Genomic DNA, 14,944 nt, shown 5'->3' on the forward strand with positions numbered 1-14,944 from the left:
GCTTTTATTAGGATTCACTTCACTTGGTATTACACATCAGCATCAAAGTGTGAAATGTATTGATGTCCCAACCTAATTGTTCATTTCATGGTCCATCAGCAACAAACAATTAATACAGGGATGGTCTGTGAGATAAGTTATAGCAGTGACAGACTGGTAAGCATCGTTTCTCCGTCTTTTTTCTGAGCAGATTAAAAAGACCAGCACTGTTCAAATCACTTGCTCACCCGCCCACTCACTCTTATCTCAACTCAGTGGCTCTCTTTGTTTTTTTGCACCACAAAATTCACGTTTTAAATAGGAAAAGCTGCAACATTTACATTTAATTTGCAGAATTATGTGTGTATGTCAAGTTTAAAGTGTGCATGACATAAAGGATAATAAAATCTTCACACAATCATCCTTTTCAAACAAACATCAATTTCATCAGGGGAGTAGTTCTAAGGTAGCAAAAGCCATCTTTGTGCCTAAATGTTCACCGTTCTCAAGGGAACTCATACTCAGCTCTGGAAAAACAAGCACATTAAGTTTGTAAGTGGGAGCGAGAGGGGCTGGAGAAATATGCAACAGCCGGGGACAGATGGAGCAAAGCAGACAGCCACAGCCATGGGAGATACATCATGTGTAACAGAGACTATTGATCAGTGTGACCATATCATTTTTGTCCAGCAGAGACTGAGACAATAGCCAGCTATTTCCATCATGTCATGCTGTGAAGGCAATATCTGCTTTGGCACAATCCTCTGCCTTTGATATTTCTTATAACTGATGTTATCAAAAGTCTTTTAATTTATAGAAAATGCCAGAATCACACAGGCCCTTTTTTTTACCAGAATCACACAACACATGTATAACGTATCTTCAGAGCATCTGAAATGACAAAAAGCCTCATTGCAGACCTGCAAATGGGACAGACAGCCACCCAGAGGCACATGCACACTGCAGAAACCCACAGACGATGAGGCCTGTATAGTCATCTGGCATTTTATTGGTTCTGTTCTTTTTTGTATGTCAAAATAAATCCTTTAAATTGAAAATTCACTAAAACTAATGATAAAAACACAAGCCAAACCTAATTTAGTGAAGTCTGAAAAGTTGTAGAAAATTCAATTTGCATTCCAGCATAAAGTAGTCAAGCATTTTATCCAATCAGATTACTTTTATGGAGCATAATTCTTTAGCTCTGGACAATGGCAGAGACTTTAAGTTTCCCTTTTATAAGTCTGTAAAAACTTAACCGACGCACTTAACTACAAACTGGGGGGGGGGGGGGGGGGTTGCATTCAGAAGAAACTAATTGTTAACTGTAAGAAACTGTTGTTGTTTTTTTTGTGATTTCTAGTTTGCGATACAAAAAAATCATTTTAAAAGTAAATAAAATGTATTGGTCAGCTGACAATAGGTGGCAAAACAACTAATTTAAGTAAGAAAAGTCAAAGTTTGAATAATTTTGATTTCTCAAAACTGTCTGTTCTAATCGACTTAATCCTTCTACTTAAAAAAATCCTTCAATTTTTATTTTTAATCTACAAACCTATTCAGCTTTCTAAATACCAAGCGGTGCAACTGATTTCATTGGAGTGTGATTGCATATCTGTTAACAGTTCTTGACAAATCCCTAATGGCACTAAAGTGATAGACTCACAATAGACTCCTCTGTGTTATTCTTTCCTCCACTAACAAACTGCCCCATTTTGATTGATTGGCCCCTAACTCAGTTGAACATGAGCAATCTGACCAGCTGTCCCCAGCTAGACAGAGAAGGCATACACTGACATATGGCTGGACGCCACCAGCCACAGCATTCTGCTGTTTCATAATTCAAAAGCTATTCCATCACCCCGTATGCTCCACCAGCATCTCACCCATCAGTTAATTAACCCTCTCATTTCCTCCATGCACACGGTGGCTACACAGACAATGGCTGCGTGTCAGTCAAGTTATGTTCATAATTCAACAGGGCTGCATGCGCCCATATGTTCAGATAATGACAAAAAAACTGTTCCCTCTACAAAGTCTGACAAGAGCATAGACAATAATGATTGCCCAAAGCATTGCCCTGTTTTCCTAACCTGCTTCCTTTAATTATCCTAATGTGTTGATTGGTTAATATATAATGAGTAAACAGACAGTAATGATGCTAATTATCAGGACATATGTGAAGCGTTTACACTCTGTATTCATCAGAGCACATAAGGTTTTGCAAACATCACAGGCCCCACCTGAACCTGCTCACTGCTAAAATTATGAAAATAATCAAATCTTTTTTTTTTTTAATGAGCTCAATATTTCCAATCCTGAACTAGTTCTATCTCACTGGAGATGCTCTCTAGAAGATAAACAGCATCTGCATAAAACTGAGCAAAACATCAACAAAGAAACAAGATCAGACTGGATCCAAGTCTTTGGATGTACCTGCCGTTTCTATCCATCTCTGCTTAGTCATATCCGCTTAGCAGACACCTGCTAATTATGCTACAAATATAAACACACACTACATTTTTCAACCTTGGCTATTTTGCCATCGCAGTTTTCCCAACGTCTTGAAGAAAAAAATTAATGTATAATGTATGTTATAACTGCACCGTTAATGCAGTTAACAGTCTCAACAACACTGTATTATTTACTGTATCGATAAGACAATCTTCTCCACATTAGTTTTACATGTATGTGTGGCATGGCCTCGATGTCCCATATTTTTCTGCCCTGAATCTTCATTTCCTACAGGGTCGGCATTAACATAGCTGTCGCCAAAGCCGCCACACTCACACAGTCTATAATGCATGCATCCATGAACTAATTGATGTTGGGCTGATTCTGTGCACAAGGCAGCCTGACCCTACTGAGTGTGTGTGTGCGTGTGTGTGTGTGTGTGCTAAGTTCCCTAACGAGAGTCCTGCCTGTCACAGCACTCCTCATTCGGGGATTCTCTCTCTCACTAATGAATGCTGACCGGACTGGGCTACCTTGTCAACACGCGTCACACGCACATGCACGCGCCTTCATACACACATTTTCACACACACACATGCTTATCACTAGGAGACCAGATGCCCTACTCCCTCAGCCTCCAGGCAGAGTCTCAAATGTGTCCGTGTTGCACTTATCCTGTGAGCATGCCTTAAAGAATACCGTGTTGAAGTATGAGTATATGTGCATCATATTAGGCTAGCAGATAACAGATGGATTGCAGTAGTTATAAAAAACGAACCATAGAGAGCAAATGAATACCCGTTTAGATACTGTACTAAAATCAGTATTTTGTAATCTATCTTTACCTGTAGTTTTGCATTCACCATAATTAGAATAAAAGAAAATGGTTCAAAAATAAAGAAAGAAAGAATAGGAGAAAATGTAAATGCATGCATAACCTGCTGAGTTTTTCTTCTTGTACTATCTATCTATCTATCTATCTATCTATCTATCTATAGATACATATATTTGGTGTGCTATAACGGCAGAGGAAGAGGACATCTTGTGTTTTTTTTCTCCTTTTTTCTTCACTTAGTTTTTCTTCACCTGTTCTTTTCTTCCCTCTTTTTAGTTTCTTCATTTGTTCATTCTTTGCTCTGTTGGAGAGAAGTCTGAGCGGAACAAAGCTCAGGGGGCTATGCACCATGTTCAGTAAAATGGCATGTGTCCGCCAAGCTACGGTAAATTACCTCCAGTTGGCTTGCTAGGGTAACCACCATGGACCATTTCTACGTGTGTGTGTCTGTGCGTGTGATGGAAAGGGTTGGAATAAGGTTGTGTGGGTGATAGAGTGTGAGTCGGTATAGGTAGTGTTTCAAATTATCATCAGCACAGGTAGACAGGCTGGGAGAATTTTGATTAGAGTGACCATGCACACACACACACACAGACACACACACACATTTAGGTAGCTAATTTGGCAGTGTGGAGCTGAAGAGATGACTAATCAGGATAGAACCTGGTGGGAGTCTGGCCTGTGGCCTATAATGAGAGACATAAGAAACAAGCACACACATTCAAGCAACAGGCGTGTGTATACACACTCATAGCAATTATGCACTGTGCAAACAGACAAAAGACATTCACATGCAGCAGGCACGCACGCATTCAAACACAGACCAGCATGAGTGATTGTGAATAGAAGGTCCTCCCTCATAATTGCTTGGTGCTGATGAAGCCTAAGATACTGATTAGCAGCGAGTGGCCCCTCAGTGTGACCAGAGGCTCAGGAAAAACATACTGTCAACTCCCAATAATGTGAATGTCTTGATGTCTCAAACACAACATGTATTCCTACTGTTGCATGTGTATGCATGTTTAGAGAAAGGGGGAGTTCACATACAAGCCCCCTCGCACCACATTAAAATCACAATTAATATTAAGTCAGTGTCTCGTTGAGTTTAGATCTGGCCACTACTAACATGTGACAAACAGTCATGTCAGCTCATGTCTCTTTTTTTTTTAATCTATACATTTGGCCACTGCAGCTAGATGCAGTATGGTTACTACCACTGGACATTTGTTTTTAGCATGCACAGTACATACATGCAGTCGAGCGCACACATGTCAGTACTCAGATGAAGGGCAGCTTCACTGTAGGAATGTGCACAATTGTCACCAGTGCCCCGAAGACAAGTGGCCTAGCTAGCAATTTATACAGTGCCAGTTGTAAATCCTTTGTATGTCAGTAGCAAAGAGCTGCAGAGTGCTTCAGCGTCGCCTTAAAGGTATAGGTCACCCCTACATCAGTATGGATCACTGTGGTCTCAATTTGACATCCTCAGTGAAATTGAACAACAGCTGTTTAGAATGTTTTTGTTTTCAATTTCTTTTTTTATAGCAGCAGGGAAGTCTGTTACTTTAACTGCAACATTTACTCTGTTTTAACATGTCATGATCAGGGATAATGGCCTGTGGCAGAGCAGATCATAGCTAATTCAAGCCACCTTTATATTTTGCATAAGAAAAAAACATGCAAAGAAGGCTGGACCGCCCTGACAGACTAGTTTCCTCTGTTGCTGTTCAAAGAAGATTCAAGATTTTTCCCACAAGTACATTTTTATTTTTTAAAAGCTACATTTTCTTTTCAAATTATTTTCACTCATAAGGGTTCAAAGCTTTGGGCTAAGCACCTCATCCTCTCCATCCATGTTAGACATGCTATGCCCGTCAGAAAATTGCGTCTAGGGAATCTCTGGCTTTGACCGGACCACTGCAGTTTCCGCATGGCTGCCTCTGGCTGCTCTGAGAATGCTCACAGAAATCTGATGCACCAAAAACAGCCTGAAAATCCACCACCAATGACCTCGTCTGTAAGGCACAGGCGTTTTGATTCTGTCTGCCTGGCAGCTAGATACCACACTCTGTTCTGCTCTGCTTTGCTCTGAACTTTCTAATGCTCCAATCTAATCAACTCTATATGCCCTCCCTCCCTCATGAGACAAGACGGGCTAAGGTGGAGACGTGCAAGCAAGAATTGAGATAGGAGGAGAAGTGGAGAAGCGGGGAGGGGTGGAGAGAGGAAAAAGACGAAGGATTAAAGAGGAGGGAAGAAGATGGAGGAGGAGATTCGTGAAGAAGGTCGGAAAGGAAAACGGCTAAGAGAAATAGAGATAGAAAGATGGGATAAAGCGGGAGTGACACAGGGATGGAGACAGAGAGGATGGCAGGAGGCAGTGAGAGAGAGGGAGTGCCAAAAGCGATCATAGCGATTTGAAAAGAATCTTAAAGCAAGTTAATAACATAAGGCATTTATCTTTTTTCTCCTTGTTAGACTCTGCCCTAAAAGATTCGGGTTTCATAAAACACAGCTCTCTGACACTAGATAGTGATATAAAAAGTTCAACTGTCAAATGTGAAAAGAGACATAAAATTCAAACAGCACCAGTTCTGAAAGAAAAAACACAATAACTATGGGTGAAAACTAAATATAACACAATAACATCACTTTTTTAAGACCAGCTTTTCAAAGAATTTCAAAGAAACACAATATCATGCCATGGAAAAATAAGCAGGCTAAATCAAATCAATTGCAGTAGCAAATTAAGGCTAGCTAAGACAAAGTAGACTATTTTGGACATGCTTAATCATTTAAAATATTTAATTTCAAGACAGTAATCATTATGAGACGGATACTGATGCTATTACTATCTATAATGTTACAGAGGGGAAAGGTAACTAGCTAGCCTAGCTACAACAAAGTCTTTTTGTAAAGACTCTCGAGAACAGGAATGTCAAACTCATCTTACATCGGGGGTCAAATACAAGCTATTTGGATGTTAAGTGGGCCGAACCGAAGAAACTTGCTTTTACATCAGTCTAACAGTGTTTAACTACACATTAACTACCCATTGTACAAAACAGACATTTCTATTGAATATAGTGAAAGGAACTTTTCTGTCATCTAATCATTTATTTATTACTTAATTACTTTGGTGTAATAAGAATAGCTAATGGGGGAGGTCTTTATGAGCAGGAAAAGTTATAAAACTTATGAAAATACATTTAAAAGTACTAAATTTATCCTCTATCCTTCACATTTTCCAATGCCACCCATTGGCCAGATTTTAGTCTTTGCCAAAACCCTCGAGGCGATTCTGGTTTCAGAGTTTCACACCCAGGCTGTATAAGATTTGTTTATAATGTCTCTGGGAGATATGCGCTTTACAGATTTTTTCTTACTGTAAAAGCTATTTAAAGTTTCATAATTGAGTAACAACTGCTATTTAGCTAAATAGCTATTTAGCTATTTACTCAATTACTCATAATTGAGTAAATAGCTAATCATGATATGTTCCAATGACATAAAATCTACCCGTATACTGTCTGCAGATGGATGGTGTTTATAGACAAGTCCATCACTTCCTTTCAAACCACGATTTCAGCAGTCACAAGGAGGATTTCGTCTTACCGTAGAGGGGAATACACATTTTTCTTTAGCAATAGGTGGTTGCCAGAGGGCCACTGATCAATCTGTAGGCCTGTATGACTGGAGGGCTTTAGCAATTGTTTTCCCAGTGACTCCCATCAACCTCTTGCCACCACTCTCAGCCATTCGGGGAAAACTCATTTTTCCCGAACGACTGGTGGTTGTCAGTTGGATGCTCACCACTCTCTAGGCCTAAATGACTGGAGTCTTATTCACTTGACCCTACATTGTTACCATGACTGTCACACATCTAAAATAGCAGACAAGTTAAAGTCACATGGTTAGTGTTCATATGTCCACATAACCTTAAAAAAGGGACGTCAGAGCACCATGAAGCACTTTCCTTGTAAGAAAAACATAGGGTAGACCAGATCGGGGGTTTAGGTTGGGATAAGTTGGACACATAGCATCCTGGGCTTCCCAGTCAGATCCAGATGTGGTTTAAAAAACAACATCGCAATGGCAAAAAATGCTCCGCTTGAGGCTCCAGAAAAGGATTTCACAAACCAATGGGTTAAATCACAATGGCGATATCCATCATTTACAGGCAATCTGTGGGCTTGCCATCACTGTAAGTGATCACTCTATTATGACCGCTGAGTATGGAAACTGCTAACCCCTTCAAACTAGTATATTCTCACATATGTGGAACTGCAGCTCGTATGCTGAAAAGTATTAAACAGCCCACTTGGCGGTGTCGAGATTCACCAAATTAGTCATGAAGAGCCAGTTTACTCAGTTCTCGACAGCTTTTAGCGCCTGTTAGTTTTGATTTACAAAAAAAAAAATTAATAGCTTTTATGCATTTACACTTTTTTCACTCATTATTTACGCTCTTGACGCAATATTTTAGCTTGCAGATGAGTTAGAGTTTTGCTCATTCAATGCTAAGAATACGCACAATCAACACAATTATCAGTGAAAATTGATTTCATAACTTATCTGCTTTATACAACCCACAGATTAATGTGGAATAATGAGGAATACTATTTTGACTCCCACCTCATACCAGCAAATTAGGTTAGTTCAATGAAATACTCAAAACACTCAAAATATATCAAAGTACTCAATGCATAGAGCAGAAGTCCAGTTTATGGTTGGCCTACTTTTAGGCTTAGCTAATGAAAAAAACAAACAAAAAATGAATCCATACCCCAAAAATGGCTGTGCCCCATGCTAATATCCAGATAACAAGCACACAGTCCTGTGCACACACGCGCATGTAGCCATTCAATTCTGCATGGCATTACAGCTGAGTTCCCCCATAAGAGCGGAGTTAATAGTGTACAAAACTTCCTCTGATACAATCAATTATGTCAACTACAGACACAGTGATGCTGATTCCAGCGCCCCTGATGTTGTTTTCCTCCCTTTGATTCATCTGTCTTCTCCTTCATACTACCTTTTTTTGCTCCCCCATTGCCGTCTCCCTCTCCTACTCCCTGTCACTGCTCTAAACCCAGTACTGTCACAACGGATCCATCAAAGGCCTCCCTTAAAGCCAGATGCAGCGCGCGGCAGAGTTTGTGTATGCGTGTGATTGTGTTCGCGGGTGAAGAAGAGAGAGCGGGGAAGGGAGAAAGTTGTCCTGTACAGTACAGAGAACAGCCACCTCAGCAGTGAGTGATGCTGCATTAAAGCGGAGGCAGACAAACAGGGAGCAAACGACTCTCGTGACCTAGATTTAAACCCCCATGAACGAGCTGGGCTTGGTTAGCAAGAGAAAATGCTCAAAACCTCATCTTACATTTGAGCTTTATTATCCATTTGTCAATTACTTTTCTTCAATTCTGTTCTCTCCATCCATTTATTTTCATGGCCGACTGCTATTCTCCATCCAGCCTTGTTTACTTCTTTGCTTGCACTCTGTCTCTATGCTTTTTTTCTTCCTTCGTACATGCTTGCATGTCCTTTCTGTCCTCTGCCATCCACTTCGCCGTGTTGCTCTATGAACATTTAATATTCTCATCATGCTCAGGTGCTCTACACCCACTGTTTTCCATTTTAAACTACCGTAAGCTCACATGAAAGAGACTGGTAGGACCAAAATAATGAGACTCCTGCTACTCTAATTTTAGATCCCAATACTCTTTCAGAAACACGTGCATTCAAGTATTTCAAAGATTTGTTCAGAATCAGCAAACTTCAAAACTCTGTGGTTTCCACTGATTCAGTTAGGAGGGGGGAAAAAAGTGATTTTTGCATAAGACATTAGGACCAAACCTTTGCTCTTGCATTATAGAGCAGATATGAACTGTGTATATCAGAGTCTTGAAATATTTATTCAAAAAGGCCTTTCTGGGGTGCTTACAGTGCTGTTCATAAATTAAAAATGCATAAGCACCAACACTGGTGTATAAATATAAAAGGAGGCACTTAATGTTGGATTGTCTGACTGCTGAGAAAATGGCATCGGAAGCACAGAAAGATCTACCTAAGAGAAAAAGTACATCCGTTTGCAGACTGTCACCTTGACTTATGTGTAGGAAAATGCGCTGGTGGACACAGATAGAAATTTCTCCCTTCACATATCACGGAACACATTAAACATTACAGTCTTTTTGAGTCACTATGACTGCAATGCTGCTCAGAGCCGTGATGCGTATAAAATGTCTCATGACAGATGTCCACACTGATATGGGAGTATTTGTCAGCAAACACTTTTGTTAGATATTACATTTTCACTTCTCCCTGGAAACAAAAAAAATCTAAACTGAGGAAGAGATTCTCTTCAAAGTTTACTGGGATTGAGGAAGCACAGTGGTGGTTATTCAGTGCTAGAACATTACCTGGAACATTATTACATAAAAATCAAGACTTATTACTGTTCTCTGCAGGACTGAGGCTGAGCTTTAGTTTTCAGTTTGCAGGGCAAAATGGTTTGAATCCTAACCCTCATCAGTTTCACTATAATAATCCTTCATGTTATCAACATATGTTAAAGACTTATTCTGGAGTAAATCTGCACCCACGTGAATTGCATCTGCCATTTTTACAATGAGATTCGATTCAATGAAATGCAACCAGTGTTTCGTGATTGCAGGGCGACGTGGATATTTTTTGCACTGACTCAAACCACAGCTGTTGCATTTTTGATAAGCTGCATCCATCACTTCTCCAAAATAGCATAAAACTGATGATACAATGAGCTCCAGCAGGATGTATGGGTGGTGATTTTGAAGCAATCAATGGGGACAGCAAAGGTAAACACAGTGCTAAATGTCAGCTATGGTGATTGCGCTGCCACAATATCACCTCGGGCGGGAGACCCAAATAACCAAAATCAATAATCTAATCATTTCATATTCAAATCACGCAGGGTAGAGGTCTGGATCTTATTGCAGTTTCATATCCCTGGTGTGCTGATATATTCCAATCAACAAACCAGAGCAAGCAGATGCATTTAAAATAGAATGATTCAATGAGGCTGGTGGGTGGTTCGCAATGTCTGAAATAAATGTCTATTATTTTCACTCTGCATTGTTGAAACACATGCAATATGCAAATCTACATGTACATATACTTTATTTGTTATCGCTGCAATATAATCGACACATTTGAGTATGTGTAATAACAATGTAATGCCCATTTATGTTAAAAAAAATTACACATTAGTAAGTACAAAGTGACAGAAAAAGTTATTTCTATAGAGTTACAAAGTTCAAATAAAAGAAACCCAGGGTCTGCAAAACTATTCTCACTTGTTTCATCAATGCTTTATTGTGCTAGTAAGAAATATATGATCAAAAATTAATCTTATGCTGCTCAGATCTTATATTCCGGTTGTAGCTAGAAGTCTTCAGCATCGATTCCCTTTCATAACTGTAGTCATTCTGGATAGATCCACGTTCCTAAAACATGAACTGAATGTGAGGATTACATTTGGATCCTTGTGAGGTCTGCGTCTTTCTTTACAATAACTGAATACACACACGCACAGAGCACATTCCCTCACAGCATTTAATCCTCTATGATAATGGTTATATATATGTAGATTTGAAATGTGAAACACTGGCACGCAGCAACAGGTCTGCTTTTAAACTATTAACAAGAACAGTAAGATTTTAATCTCTGACCAATGCGTCTTTTCCAGCTGTTGCTTTCAAAACGCATTAGAGTGAAATAAAGCGTATTTCATGGTTTAGATGTCTGTGTGTGTGTGTGTTTAACCGTTGTCGCGCTCCCAAAGGTATCAAACAAGTCTGCTTGCACGAACAGAGTTACGATAACTCGTGGTTTTTGTTGGAATCCATGTTGATGCATCCAAATAGAACGACAAATCTCTACAGTATACGATAGGGATAATTGAACTGGTAAACACACACATGGAAGGAAAACATCTGCGAGTGCATCTGCTCATCATCATACCAAGCCCTTTGGAAATCTGCATTCTCAATATAGTCTACTTTATACAATTAGCACTGACTCATAAGCAAAACATCCCAAATAGGAGAAGACACAGTGATAGTAACTGCCATAACTTGTTTTGTTTCTTCGCACAAATAAGACGGCTTATCCTTCCTGGAATACAGTGGCCTTAAATAGCTGCCTTTTTTTTTCCAAGTTGTTGACTGAGAGCATCTCTGTGGGCTATTCCCTGTTGTCAAGTGTGTGTGTGTGTGTGCACGTACTTCTGTGTTGCACGGGGTGTGCTGGGGGTTGTACCAATCCACTCAGGTGTCAATGTATTTGTGCTTGTGAGGGGTATACATGTGGGTCTTTGTGCATTTACGTCAAAACCGCATGTGTATTTGATTATTCTGTAGGTGTGTGTGTGTTAGCTCCCCAGGTGCACTCGCTTGATCTTAGGAGGGATGGAAGAGTGCATAAAGGAAAGAATGATACTTTAAGCACAGTAAACAGGATGCAGAGCCACCAGACAGCGACAAATATCAGACAGCAAACACTAAGTCCAACAGAATTTCTCCAGACTGTCAGATGTGAATACACCAAATCAGCAAAGAAGCTGTAAACAATCAAAGCTGAAATAATGGCCGAAAATGTACCACGTTTGTAAGCTATCAAGTCATGCGCTTCATTTAGCCCGGCTCGTTGACTGGGAAAGAACTCGTTCATGTTTGCCTCAATGGCTGAGCAGGAAAGAAGGGTGGACCACATTCACACATTAACTCAGTCACACCTGGGAGCTCGTTCAGCACAGCCACACAGTCTCACACTACCGGAGTCGGAGCTGCTCCACCGAAACAGTTAAAGGTTAATGCCCACAGGTCGCAGCCCTGATGGTAGTTGTTGAGGGATTTAAACTGCCGGGATTTTTCCAGCTACTGTACCCATACAAATTTTAAACCGTGACCTTTCAGTCACAAGCTCATTTCCTCTGAGCCTATCTGTCACTGCGGGTCAATACGTGGCTGGTGAGGATAAATGCAGAGATGGTGTAGACATGGTCACGCAGTCTTTTATCATGTTTTTGTAACATTTTATTCTTTGTTAATGGATGAATGGAACTGCAACTAATGATGATTCATTATCAATTATTTACAATACGTTTTCTGTTAAAGAAAAGCAGATTTGTAATTTCTCACAGTATGACAATATATGCTGAATAATGCTGAGTAATTCGTTGCATTCAACGAAAACACTTCATACGTGCAAAACGAAACAAAAAATATGCCTAATTATTTGATGATTTGCTCATTTGATCCATTTACAAATAATAATTAGATTTAATTTTGCTTGTTTTAGCATTTTTAGTAATTCAACGAAGAAAACAAAAATGTGTTTATCTAATCTTACTTAATCTTGATGAAATTCAATAATATATATTACCCCGTAGCCCCATTAGAGAGAAAGAACTCCATCCTCATCTCCCAGGTCTGGAGCTTCAGAGACATCTGTGTCACACCCAGCCCTGTGCATATTTTCCCGAGTATGCATTGGATGCGTGGGTTTTCGTGTGTCTGTTTGTGTGCAATGTGTACACAGAACAAGGCTGAGTCTAATTGCGCAAGTCCATCTGCTGATTTTGGAAACATGGCCTCTATCTAACAGACACAAATGGTACAGACAAAAACACACAAGCAAAGACAACACACATGCGCGCGTGCCGCAAGTGCCTGTCTCAAAGCCTCAACTTGGACCCTGGATAATTTGCACCCATTTTATGGCAGCTGTGTGGACCGCATTGACTGGCATGGTTTACAATATGGACCCTATTGTCTTCGAATAAAGGCCTCTCAACACAAGGCAAAGGTCACATTATAAGACAATGAGCCTGCACTCACTGGGTGGCAGCAAGGGAGAGGAGAGAGAGAGAGAGAGTGTGTGTGTGTGTGTGTGTGTGTGTGTGTGTGTGTGTGTGTGTGTGTGTGTGTGTGTGCATATGGATCTGTGTAAGAGAGATTGACAGAAAAAGAGAGAACAGAGACTAATTTGTGTAAGTGGTGTTACAGCTGGAATTTGAATTATCTTTGTATTTTTCTCAAATTAGTTTTTTTCTTCAGTCATAAACTTTCCACAATATATTTTCTGTGTCAGGTTTACAGGTGCAAAGCTTGTCAAGACTGTCACTTTTCTTAAATTCAGTTTCACACTTGATATTTAATTTTTGTTAACTTTGTAATGAGTGACTATATTGTGCATGACTGCACCATATCTCACATTCATCTGCTTGTTTATCCAAGCATTCGTTTTGTGTACTGCTTTGATGTGTTACTCAGTATACATGTAATGACTGTTTAACCAACTCACCAATTCACGGATTTCATTTCAGTCTGCGCTCTCATTAGAAATGTGGTGATTGAAGGTTGTGTGTTTGTTCGTGTGGACCAGGAAACACCTGTTTGACGCAGAGAAAAAAAAGCACATCCCCCATACGAAGAATGATGTATCCCATTTCCTGTTGTTCTTTCTTTTTTACTTATTGTCTCAGTGAAATAAAGACAAAATGTGGCCTTGCTATCACAGAATTAGATTTCAAAGCAAGCATTCAGAGCCATGTGAGAGTCAAGGAAGGCAAGCATGCAGAGTCACAAAGACCAGACAGGAAGGGCATTGAGGTGGTCACACTCACATATGCTGCCTACACAATCAAAACTCAAACGGGCGTGCACACAATAACATTCTTAATTACACAAATGTTATCTTGGCTTGTCTTTTATTTCATATGAATGCAGTCGGAAACGTCAGTGAAATGACAGATTAAACTTAACAATGTGACACAGAGACCCTAAAATGAGGGAAGCAGAAGGAGTTTGAGAGAATAGCCTCATTCTCATTATCAATTCAATCAATAACAAATAGGATCCCACATGTAAACATGACCTCAGGGCTTTTTTACAGCAAGGATGTAATTTTTTTTTTTCCCTGAGTAAAAAAAAAGAAAATGTAAAAACTGATGGCAACCAGGATACTCTGATAAGCTGTCAGTACCCAGGAACTGCACCCTCCTCGATTACCAATAAACTGAATGTGCAATTCATCAGCCCAACTCTAGGAGACAGTATTTCTAATTAAAAGGAAGCTCGTAAATTCGACATTTTACAGGTCCTGCTCAGCTTGTAAATACACTGTAAGTAACCCATGCTGAGTGGCTTAATGGGCAGATGAAGGTCTGGATTTGTGGCAAACTCCAGCTGATGCCTTCAATGAACACCAGGCTGATTGCAATTTTTCAAATTCACTTTTATTCCCAATGGGCTAACGGAACCCACCATCTTTACATATCTAATTCTATTCCTGTTACATTCACTGCATATTGCCTGTTTTTCCTGTATTCTTTTTAAAGCTTAGTTAAATCTGATTGGATTAGCAGTTTCAGAGGACGCATTTGTTGGGCCAATTAGAGAACTTCCTGGCACAGATGGAACCATGAGACCTCCGGGGAGAACACTGGGTCATATTTGGATTTTAAAAAAGCCTAATGTATACTGTAGAGTCGGCAAAAACAACGCACCAGGTGTGTGTATATATGCGTGACTATACCCGTGGCTTAAAAAAGCCTGCTGTAAACAAGAACGAGTTCTGAGTCAACATCCCTGGTTAACCACTGTTTAAAAATTGTTACAGTGTGAAATAGGGTGC

The 14,944-nt window shown here is 39.9% G+C and overlaps 1 protein-coding gene across 1 annotated transcript in view; it reads right to left on the bottom strand.

The window, feature by feature from the left end:
• The window catches only part of adgrl3.1 (adhesion G protein-coupled receptor L3.1), a 117,562-nt gene that overhangs the window by 89,090 nt on the left and 13,528 nt on the right, over nt 1-14,944 (bottom strand). The window lies entirely within an intron of this gene.

Source organism: Neolamprologus brichardi, chromosome 6 (assembly GCF_056152115.1).
Source record: "Neolamprologus brichardi isolate AB-2024 chromosome 6, ASM5615211v1, whole genome shotgun sequence".
Taxonomy (NCBI): Eukaryota; Metazoa; Chordata; class Actinopteri; order Cichliformes; family Cichlidae; genus Neolamprologus; species Neolamprologus brichardi.